Below are 10,559 nucleotides of genomic sequence, written 5' to 3' on the forward strand. Positions count from 1 at the left end.
AAAATGAGAAAGAAAGAAATGAGCCAGTTAGGATATCAAGCAGATGGTCTATTATTTGGTTCATGCCAGCACCACCCAAGAAAAGAGAGAGAAAGCTACTAACATCTTGGTGGCTTCGTGGAGAAAATCCGAACAACCTCTCTTCCCCATCTCTTCCCTCTGGCAATCACTGCTGGCTACGAGGATAAAGCCCTTCGTCCTCTGCAACTGGAGATGGGACAGAAGTCACCCTGAATAAGGGCTGTAGGGATGTCTAGAGACAAGTATCTCTGTTTCCTGGCTCCTCAAAAACAAGGGAAGGGCCCCAGGATACAACAAGCATTGTTGCTCTGCAGAGGACCCCCACTCCGAATTTGGTACCAATGTCCCTGTCCTGGAAAACTCTCCGGGGATGGTTTTTCTCTGGAGAAAGACTGAGGAACTCTGGGATTGGGGAGTTGGGAGGGGTGGAGTTGGACTCAAAGTTCAGGTAGTATAGGCAATATTGATGGGGAAATGTCAGCTTTACGGCTTCCAGGGAGGCGGTGGATAGCAGGTGCTGTGAGCTGTCAGGTACACAGTGGAGACTGGAAAGACCATAAAAGATTTAAAAGAGGTTGAGATTTTATGGCATGTTCAGTACCTTCAAGAGCTCTGGGTGGCTGTTATAAAAAAATTTAAAATCCAACTAGAATAACTACAGACCTGCAAAACTAGCTTGTGTTTACCCGGGAGGGAAGGCAGTGAACAGTCCAGGCATGCCTTGGTATGCCTACACAGACCTGTCACTGCTACACCCTGATGGCTGGTAGCAGACCTCACCCTTCTCTCATTCCCTCCTGACATTATCTGCTTCCATCATATTAAGGATGTCATGCTAGCTGATGAGGAGACTCATGGGAGACTGCATGCTCCTCTATATGACAGGGTGAGCTGTCAACTCCAATAAAGCTCTGGAATTCAGAACTCAGACCCACCTGAAATTCCTAGGCCTGGTGTGGTTGGATAAGGACCACTTGACTCAAGGCATGGTACAGGTTAAAATACAGCCCTTCCCCATCTACCCTGAGGTAAAGGATGGTTAGGGGTCTGGGGGGCTCCTGGGTTATTAGTAGGCTCTCATTATTCATTAAGACTCTCCTTAGTCTGTGTACTAAGAATGGAGCTACATGGAACAGGTATATATCCCAGCAAGAAGCATCTGAAAATACAAAGGGACAGGCTCTTGGCATTCCTCTGCCAGCACAGTGACTTGTCAACAACAGTGACAGTATGAAGTGGGTTCTCTGGCAAAATTAAGGACAAAAAGTACCTCTAAGTTCTTGGTCACAGCTCTGAAAAGGAACTGAGAACAGGCATATTCTCCAGAACAACGGTTTTTTTTTAGCAATATGCTAAACCACTGACCATGGCTTTACCTATCACAGTGTGAACTGGCCTTCCTATAAGAGGGCACTTAGGAGCCTATTTCATAAGCCTCAGCCTGCTGGACTGCAGACTCCCACTCTGAATAGCATCATATGTATTAACAGCAAGAGTTCATGGTCAGCCCATCCCTGAGTCAGGTAAAGGGATTCACTTGGCAACCCATGACCCCTCTACCTGGATCAAGTTACATGCTCACCCTTCTCCCAACAAAGCAATGGCCCCTTCACCCTAACAGTTCCTTAGTAAGCACCCTTTTGTGGTCAAATACATCCTGGAACACATCCCAGAGCTAGAGGCAATGGGCTGATCCAGCCTGGACTAGTTTGGTGTGTTGTGAGGGGATTTGGTGTTTTGTTTTTGTTTTTTTTAGATAGGACCTCATTGTGTATCTAGAACCCACTATGTAGATCAGGCCGGCCTCAAAATCACAGAGATGCACCTGCCTCGGCTCCCCAAGTACTGGAATAAAGCCACCATGCCCTCCCTCTTAGTGTATTTTTTAGGGAAACTCCGTATTTACTGTCTTATGCCTGTGTATATGATTGGGAATGCATATGATGACAATCACTTGCATCATGGGAAAGAATATGCACAGTGAACAAAGATGTGCACAACCCAAGCCTAGTCATCCAAACACAGTCACCTACACCCCGCCCCTTGCAACCATTCTTTCTCCTGAGCCCACAAAAGGAAGCCCTGGGCAGTGACCAGGGGCTCCTGAGTAAATCTTGCTCAGAGCTGCCTGATCTCTTGAAACTTACTACTCTGTACTTTCACATTGCTTCTGGGGGGGGGGGAATCTTGCTACTTTGCTATTTGTGTATGTTTCTTCAGTTCTTTGAACAAGATGTCAAGAACCTGGAAATACGTTCTCCAGCCAGCAGCCACCAGTACCATTCCCATGCCTAAAAAAATGCCGCGTCTTCAGCTCCAAAAAGAGAACCTGGAATGTGGTTGCAGTATAACCTTCTTCTCATTCTGGTTTGACACAGGAGAAAACCAGAGCAACCAGGGGGGCAGAGCTACAGGTATCATGGATAGTAGTAGCTCAGGAGCCATGGTCACTGGCTGTTGGCAGTGGCTTGCCCTGAGGATGGCTTGAGGGAGGCAGAACGGTTATCTACACTGAGAAAGCCTCTCTCAGGAGTCTCTAAGTGTCAAGGAATAGCTCTGTGGGAAGAGCCACATGACCCATAGCCATGACTGAGTGTATACATGGACTCACCTGTGTTAAGATCTCTGATCCTAAAAATATGAGAGATGGCTTCACTAAGGTGCTGGTCCCAGCCTAAGCAGTGGACCTGGCCCTGAGGGTCCAGAAGAGTCAGATCGACATAAAGATGATAGAGTAGGATGGGAAATGGAGAAAGGATTGTCCCTAAAAATATAGTGACCCAGTGATTGTATCCCAATGTGTAGTGCACTCATGCTTCTGAGTGCATTGTTTGACCCACACAGAGATACAGATACACTGAGCCGTCCGATCACACAAGACTGAAAGTCTATTTTATATTGACCCTTTTCTGGACAACAATGGCTATAAATAAGCTTTAACTTATGCAGACACAGCCATTGGCCTCATTCAAGCTTCTAGACAAAGAGCCAAAAGTCACCAGGGTGCCCATTTCATAGGACATGTTGGGTTTAGTAGAAGTGGATACTTCCTTCTCTGTGAACTCAAGGAAAGTAGCCTGAGATGTTGTTCCCCACCTCCTCCCATCTCCTCCTCCCTAAAGGTGAAGGTGAGTGTTTCACTTCTATACTAAAGACCCAGAACTTTCCCTGTTGCTCGCAGATGAAACCCAAAGTCTTTTTGCACAGTATCGAAGGCCCCAAAGGACCTGGTCCCTACTCCTTCACCCACTGCACCGATCTCAGTCAGTCCAAACTGTGCTTTGCACTGCAAATCTTCTGCCTTTACTCCTCCTAAGGATTTGTTTTCTTTTCAGAGCCTTCCTAGTGTTCCACACCAGGAGATGGAGACCCTAGCTTGTTTCTGTCCCCTAGGATATCACCCACCGCACCAAATGGCTACTATGATTCACAGACCACCTCCCTGATTAGATGGTGAACCTTCTAAGGGCAGTTTCCATGCATCCACAAGGCACCAAAAATGAATAATGGCCATAAGAGCCACATAAGGGTTTAGACAACAGCGGGTATGGATATCCAGAATGACTTTGTTAGGATGGCAGCTAATGATATCTGGGGAACCATGAGTGTGCCAAAAAAAAAAAAATGTTACTGTTAAATAACTGGTTATGTAACCAGTTCTGGCAAGATGCCACTTTTGTGTGACTCTGTAGAAATGTCCTTAAGACCGAGGGCATGTGCCTTTGTCTAGAGAAAATAAAATATATCACGCTTGCCCGTGGCTCATCACATCTTGTTTAATCCCCTGGTGCCTTTGGACCCTGCATTTCTGGTCCCAGAGCTCAGCCATGGGCATCTTTCTCCTGTTCTTCTGGTTCTTACCACTTCCTTCCTGGTCTCCTGCTTATTCTTTTCATTAGATGCACCATAAACCTCTGGGCTGGAAGCCATTGGTCCCTCATTCTCTCCTCTCTTCTTACTTTACATAGTAGAACTGCGTGTCTGAACCAGGTCCCTGGTCAGTCAGCCACTAGAATCTTATCTCAACCTTCTCTGCAGCCAGACGGGGAGGACTTAGGGATGCCAGCAGAAGGAACAACATTACTTGCCTTCCACTTCTTTTGGGATTTATCTGCACTCACTCTCTCAACAACCATTTCTTGACACAGGCTTTTAATGCATCATTAGCTGACTCATGCATCCCCAGCCAGTCTGTCTTTGAGCTCTTGATATGTCTCAAATGGCCTTTGCCCTTAATTATCTAGTAGGAAAATCACGTTCAGCATATCCCAAATGGACGCCCTGGTCTTTCCTCTACATGTACTCTTCCAAAACCATTTCCATGCAGTTTAGCCTCAGTCCACTTGCCCCCATCCCTCAGGCCAGGATGCCCACAACTGACCCACACTCCTCATCCCTCCTGCAGCCGTGCCTCTATTAGCAAATCCTACTAACACATCCTTCTTCCAAACACATCCATAGTCTGACTGCTAGAACTCAACGCCCCTTCTCTCATCCAGCGTAAGCAAACAAACCCCTCCACATGAACCATCTTCCATCTCTAACTGACCTTTCTGTTTTCATACCTGCCCACTGCAGTCTGTTCACAATGAAGATTGTGATTCTCTTGAGATTTCAATGTATCCTGCTTTTCAACAGATGCACTCTTGCCCACAGTCCACCAAGGGCTCTTATCTCACATCACACAAAGCCCAAGCTCATTGGTTTTCTGTCCTCGCTGCTGTGGGCCTCTCTTAAACACCCTCTGCATGTGATCACCACACTTTTGTATTCCATGAGCAGGTCAGGTGTGTGTGTGGCCCAGGACCTTTGAACTCGCTGTTCCCACTCCTTGATCCCTCCAATACCTCTGCATCTTATTCTTCTGCTTCCTTCGGGTTTTCACTTAATCAGCTCCCTCTGCTGCAGCCCAGCTGACTGCCACATTAGCTTCCATCTGCCCTGACTACCCAACCCCATCTCTAGCCTGGTTAGAGTTTCTTCCTGCACATTGTTCCCATCTAGCAAGCCGCATCTTTACTGGCACATCTCTATAATGTACTTTTGCTAGCATCTTCATCCCAGCCCCACACCCAGCCAGGTTTTGTGAGGTCAGGGGTCAGGACCTGATTTTCACCCTGTGATGCATTTGAACACGGAGTATTTGAACACGGAGGGCAGGATAGCCCAGTTCTGTAGATGACTCACAACATAGTTCTCTACTCCCTGGCCTGCCCAGCAACCAAGGCCCACACACACCTGAAGCAAACCTTCCGCCTATGAGAGTCATTATCGATGGGTCTCTGTTTAAAGGTGTAAACGAAACACTGATGACCTCAATGTTATAAAACATACACCAAGGAGAAAAGGGCACATTCTTGATACTCAGACAAGGGAGCCTTTTGAGGAAACAGAAAGGGAAAATCTCCATATTTCTTGTAGGTTGGTGTTCACACTACTGTAGAGTGCAAATTCCCTTGGGACTCAGGGGTTCAGTGTGGAAAGGCAATATGATGACTAGCATAGTGATGATGGGGTTTTTTTTTTGGGGGGGGGTTGTTGTTGTTGTTGTTATTGTTCTTTGGTTTGGTTTGTTGGAGCTGAGGATAGAACCCAGGGCCTTGCGCCTACCACTGAGCTAAATCCCTAACCCTGATGGCGTTGTTTTTTGCTACCTTAAGAATAAAAATAAATATTGTTTACATCCAATCTGCTCATGGTTTTCTAGGGTCTCTAACAACCCAACCACCTGGTTTCTTCCCACGCAGCTCTGCCCCTTGTCAGAGCATCTCATGATCGTAGTCTGAGCGTATAGACCATAAGGTGACCTGAAACTACACACAGCGATGACAGGTTGCATCATTTTTGTTTTCTTTCCTGTAACATTTGTTTCCTGTGACCGAAAAGAGGAAGTTTATAAACATGTGGGGCTGGTCGGTTGTGTGCTAAGTGGGTGGCTTTGTCAGTTTGGTAAAAAAGGTAAAATATTCATACAACCTGAAGAGAAACCAGAGTCCATGTCAGTTTAGGAGGCTGTCATAAAAACACCTTAGACTGGGTGGCTGAAACAGGCTACGTTCCTTTCAGTTTTAGAGGTTGAAAGTCCAAGAAGAACTTGTCGACCATTTCATTCTCCTTGTGCTGTACAGGTATTTGTCTTCATTTTCTGTGCCCTTCCGGCAAGGAGAGGGAAAAGACCGTTCTCTCTTCCTTTGTATGAATTAGGCCACAGAGCTCATGAGGAGGATCTCACTCTGAGACTTCTTCTAGCCCTAACTGCTTTCCAAACACCGTCTCCAAACACCGTCCAGAGGCTGGGGAGCTTCGTACTTTTTACTTCATACCTTCACCCAACAACAGTGATTTGGAACAGCAATACCTGGGCTGGAGAGATGCCTCGGTATGGAGAGCCCTTAGTGCTTTACCTAAGTATGAGGATGTGAGTTCAAATTCCCAAGTGAAACCAAATGTAGTAGCATGTGTCTGTACGCCCAGCACGTCTATGTCAGGATGGCAGCAGAGACAGAAGTCCTACAAGTTTGGAGGCCAGCTAGCGAAGTGAACAAACAAACAACAACAACAAAACCCCCTGTCAAACAACATGGATGGTAAAGACTAACACCCTAGCCTGTCCTCTGGCCTACACATACACACCATACATGCAGATACCTGCACTCATATGATTGTGCATAACACACCAACCATAAGAAAGGCAGTGGTGACCTTGACCCCCAGGCTGCCATTGTCCAGCTATTTCTTCTGAATTGAAAGAAGGAGGGAGACTTGAAAGATTCAGGAAGTTATGAAATTCAGGAGCCTTCTCCTGTGGCCACATAAACAGTAAAACTTTACTGGGAGAGGGAGACCCTTCAGTGGAACTGCCAGCTTTTGTGAGCCACCACCAATGCTGAGATGGGATTTTGTTTTTTCAAATACAGCTACCTTGGAGACATCTATAATCCTGTAAGTAGCCCCTCACCTATGCTTTGGTATTTAACCCCCATAGCCTCATGAATTCACCAAGCTAGACTTGGGTGGGATTGTTTCTTAGATCTGTCATCTTCGCCCTATCTGGGGTGGGTAGGCATTTGTTCCTGTCTCCCCAGCAAAAGTCACCCAAGAGCTGCTGAGGAGAGGGACTGAGGAAATCCTCACACATCTGAACAGTGACCATGACCAGTCCCACCTGCCTCAATTTACACACTGGCCATTCCAGAAAGACTACCCTCTAAGACCTCACCAACTTGGATGGCCATCCTGACGTTTCTGTTTTCTATGCGCGCAAATGATGGCATCAATGCTTTCTGAGCATCAGTTGCCTCCTCTACATGATGGGAATGACAGCATCTTCTGGCATAGGTGTGGACATCTATGGATAGCACACAGAAAACAGAAGACTGGAAAGTGGTAGCTTTATAACTTTTACCCTCCCATCTATGCTGTTTGTCCAGCATGTTCTTAACATGTACTGGTACCTCTGCACGGCAAGGCCAACCACACCTTGCTTAATGCAGTAACTAATGTGAGCTGCATGCCCAATGAAATATCTGTGATGGTGACAACCCAGTGAATTTTTTTTTTCTCGATGTCTGTCCAATAGCTCAGAGAACTGAAATAAAGGATGAAGTATGTGTGCGTGTGCCCACCTCAGTTTAGACAAGGCCTTTGTTGTGGTATTGTGTTCCCCCAAAATATTGTGCACCCTAATAAATTTATCTGGGATCAGAGACAGAACAGCCACTAGATACAGAGGCCAGAAAATGGTGGCACTCACACCTTTAATCCCAGCACTTAGGAGGCAGAGCTAGGGAATCTCTGTGTATTCAAGGATACAGCCAAACATGGTGACTCACGCCTTTAATCCCCAGAAAGTGAGCCTTTCATCCCAGGGAGTGATGACAGAAAGCAAAAAGGTATATAAGGCGTGAGGACCAGGAACTAAGCTAGTTAAGCATTTGGCTGGTTAAGCGGTTAGGCTTCCGAGCAACAGTTCAGCTGAGACTCATTTGGATGAGGACTCAGAAGCTTGCAGTGTGAGGAAACAAGACCAGCTGAGGAACTGGCAAGGTAAGGAATCTGTGGCTTGTTCTGCTTCTCTGATCTTCCAGCATTCACCCCAATAACTGGCCTCAGGTTCAATAAGAACTTTCTAAGATTCCTGCTACACTTTGTTTTATTTTAGCTTTGAATACAAGATCAGCTGTCCCAAAAGCCTCTGGGAATTCCCATCTCCACCTCCCATCTCCTGGTAGCAAGGTTGGGATTACAGACATTTGCTCTATATATCTGACTCACATGTGAACTCTGGGAATTGAACCCAACTCCTCACACTTGCACACCGAGCACTTTGACCCACTGGGCCATCTCCCCAGTTTGTCCTTTTCACATTTTTAAAGAACAAGGTGCTCTTCCTTAAACATACCCTGGATTTGTGTGTTGTTTCTAGACGATTTCTGGTAAAATCTGGCATTTCTCATATATGTAAACAAGGATTGTTTAACTCTTTCCTATCTGTAGCCCCTTGATTTTCTTCCCTTGCCTCACAGCTCCAGCTAATGCTTTGAGCACAATATGGAGGAGGTGTGGGGATAGTGAACAGCCCAGGCTCATTCCTCACTTCAAGCTCTTCTCCATTTAGGATGATGTTGGCTGTGGGTTTCTCATCTATAGCTTTTATTATGTTGAGGTGTGTGCCCCTGTAGTCCCATCATGCAAGCAATTGGATTTCATCAAAGACTGTTTCTGCATCTGTTGAGATAACCATGTGATTGTCTTTAAGTCCAGTCATGTGGCTTATTATATTCATTGACTTGCATATGTTGAACCATCTCTGCATTTCAGGGATGAATCCAACTTGGTCATGGTGGATAATCTTTTGGATGTGTCAGTACTCTATTGGCAGACATTTTACTGAGCATTTTTTGAGTTTACATTCATCAGGGATGGTGGTGTCGTTTCCTTTTGTTGTTTCTTTGCCTGGCTTTGGTATTAGAGTGGTAGGTATTAGAAGGATTGTCAGAGTAGTCCTTCTGTCACCAACATGACTGCCTAAGGATGAGCTGAACAAGATTGACACCAACGGGCCTGCTAACTAAAAGAGGGAGAACTCATGAGGTCTCAACCCTACCAAAAGATCTACAAGCAACTAGACAATGCAGAGCTCAGGAAAAACCATCTTCCCCAGGTAAAAGCACACAGTTGGTCATCCCACACCAAATGGTCAGCCCTGAAAACACATACATAAAAGTAACATTCTGTGGACTGAGCAAGGTGTGTTTATTCATTTATACATGTATATATGTATGTGTGCATGTATGTATGTATGTGTGTATGTGTGCATCATGCATGTGTTAAAATAAAGAGGTCATGATTTGAGAGCAAGGAGGGATATATGGAAGGGTTTGAATGGAGATCAGGGAAGAAGGAAATGATGTAGCTATAATCTCAAAAACAATTACCATTTAGAAAGATTTCTCCCTGTGATGCTGGCAGAGTGGGGCATTCTGTGAGAGCTGTATGATCTCACCTGTGTGTCACTTCCCCTGCAGGTGAGGTCTCTTACCTGTACAGGAGCCTGTTCTTAGCAGGATGTCTCTCTTACCTGTACAGGGGCCTGTGCTTAGCAGGATGTTTCACCAACACAAAACATCCCAGTTTTATCTAAAGAATATTTAAAATTCTATTGTTCCAAGAGTATTTTTATATTAAGCATAAAAGGTGATTACTAAAAGGATAATATTTCTCTTATGAAAATGAAGTCCACTCCATTTTCAGAAGAGCCAGAGGATGACTTTGGGCATGTGTGTCTTTTCATCTCTCCATGTATAGTTCTTATATATGGTATCTTTTTAGCCTCTTCTCTTATAGTATACAAGATAGAAAAGAAAGGTTTTTTTTCCTAACATACTCAAGAGGTGAGGTTTAGATATTTCACCCACTCAATTTCTTAAAAGCCCACAAGCTGAAAACTCATACATAAAATTGTTTCACACAACAAAATTAATAATAGGGTGACAGCTGACAGCTGGGTCAGACAGGGAGTGTCCACTGCTTATTTATTTGTATGTAGTGTTTCTCCTTTCTTTCTATGACTAATCCTTTCAAAGTGTATGTATGTATGTATGTATGTATGTATATGTGTGTATATACATATATATTGTTTTTTAAAGTACCCAGGAATTGCTTGATTCATCTGTTCTATTGTAGACCTCACAAGTCATTCACAGAAAGTCCAACTTAATGAAATGATTCAATTTTGTATTGGGTATGCTTCACACATGGACATTTTGATTGACATATTCAAGTCAGATAACAAGGCTCAATTTTAAAACCTAAAGCAATCACTCTGCTCCAAAACCTTCTTTTAAGCCATTAAAATCCAGTGGACCATAACTCCTTGAAGTGACAGCCATCTAGTCATTTCCAGATACCTCCTTTTTGGAAAGAATCTAAGATACTATTTAATTCCCATTCCAAAACTCCATCTTAGCCATGACAATGATAGGTGGAAAGAACACTAGATGTCACACCAGAAAATCTGTCTAAACCATGACAGTCCA

The sequence above is a fragment of the Onychomys torridus genome, chromosome 11 (assembly GCF_903995425.1).
Source record: "Onychomys torridus chromosome 11, mOncTor1.1, whole genome shotgun sequence".
In the NCBI taxonomy this organism is placed as follows: Eukaryota; Metazoa; Chordata; class Mammalia; order Rodentia; family Cricetidae; genus Onychomys; species Onychomys torridus.